The following is a 1,749-nucleotide window of genomic DNA, read 5'->3' as shown; positions in this document are numbered from 1 at the left end:
GGCGTGATCCTGGAGACCCGGGATCGAATCCCACGTCGGGCTCCCGGTGCATGGAGCCTGCTTCTCCCTCTGCCTGTGTCTCTGCCTCTCTCTCTCTCTGTGACTATCATAAATAAATAAAAATTAAAAAAAAAAAAAAAAGAAAATAAGCAGGCAGCAGAGAAGGCAGTTAGGAAGTTCTCAGAGAAAAACAAGCATTTGAGCTGAAAGTTAGAAAAAGAAAAAAAAAACATAACACAAATGTTAAGCATTTGTGCTGTTTAAATATTAAGGATAGAAATAAACTTCTGTTCATAGTTTGAAAATTGCTGATACTCACAGTAAATTAAAAAATAAAATTTAGAAACCAGTGAAGAAATATACCAGCCTGTTGGAAATGTGCCTTAAGAACCAAGGTAATTGCTTTTCACCATTTCAGGTTTAACATTTGAAAATGGTTTTCAAACCTCTAGTTTTAAGAAAAAAATAGATTGTTTCATACTCATACACAGAGGGTATTCCCATGACACATATATTGATCAGGATTAGCTGATGCTGCCATATTTGACACGATGATGTTTTCCATATCACTAACTCAATCTCCTGTGACCCTGATGGATCGTCAGGGCAGCTCCATGATCCAGATGATTTTTATTTCATGGTCCCATCATTTCAACACACAGGTTAGAGGGAAGTGGAGACAAGGCCTTTAATGCACCTGATCCTGAGGAGCCAGACTCCACTAACACTCATGATCCTTTGGTCAGAACAGTAACAACAAGGAACATCACTGACCATGATTTCCATGGCCTGGAAGTGTATGCAGGAAGGAGAGGCGACTCAGAGAGCGATGATTACTAGTGATGTTAACCACAGAAACACATTCATCAGCTCAGCTTTGGCAAGTAAACATGGAGAGTAGGCATAGCCATAATCAGATATGTGGAAGATTCGAGATTCCATGACTTAAACCATGGACAGAAATGAGCACACTTCCCTAAAATTATGTACATCAGATTATAAAAGTTCCAGTTACACAGCAGTGGGATCTCTCTATTGTCATGCAAAGATATGAGCCTGTAAGTGCTACTTGAAGCTTAGGACTCTCTGGCATGAAAATCAAGTCATCCAGAGGATGTATTTATTGTATCATGAGTAAGGAGCTTTGTGTTCATATTTCCAGCTCTGCCTACAAAGTCTTCTTATAAATTCTTGGGGGAAAAATTAGTTAACTTTTCTAGACCAATGTTTTTAGTTTTAAGAAACTTCAATGGAAGAAACACCAAGGTTGCATGATCTCCAACATACTAAGTTTACATGACGTGATGCATTTTATATTTTCTTATTTAATTTCTACTTAAGCTTTGCGTAGTGGCAGTGTCATAGCCAATGAGGTTTATCCGAGGCGTGATTATTGCTAATTGAAAACTTTTCCTAATTTCCACTTAAGACAACATGCCAAATAAAAGTGGTGATTAAAAGAATAAGTTGAACTTGACAAATACTAAAAATTATCCTTCAAATCTTTTTTATGTGACTTTTTTTTTTAATAATGAAAGCACTTATTAAGGAGGTCCTTCTTATACTATGATAATTAAGTCAAGCTGGAGTTGGATCCTAGATGGAATTACTTTATTCAAAATCAAGTTGTTTGGTTAAAAAAAAAAAAAAGAAAAACAAACTTAGTTGTTTCAGTAGTTATTCCTGAGTATTTATATACATGAAGAAATCATTGGTAATCTTTAGAAACCATTTATTTCAAATAACAAG

The 1,749-nt window shown here is 35.8% G+C and overlaps 1 pseudogene; it reads left to right on the top strand.

The window, feature by feature from the left end:
• Positions 1-1,339: 1,339 nt before the first annotated feature.
• LOC112642806 (U4 spliceosomal RNA) lies at positions 1,340-1,501 on the top strand (annotated as a pseudogene).
• The last annotated feature ends 248 nt before the right edge of the window (positions 1,502-1,749 follow it).

The sequence above is a fragment of the Canis lupus genome, chromosome 19 (assembly GCF_003254725.2).
Source record: "Canis lupus dingo isolate Sandy chromosome 19, ASM325472v2, whole genome shotgun sequence".
Taxonomy (NCBI): Eukaryota; Metazoa; Chordata; class Mammalia; order Carnivora; family Canidae; genus Canis; species Canis lupus.
This window is presented reverse-complemented; position numbering and strand designations above follow the sequence as displayed.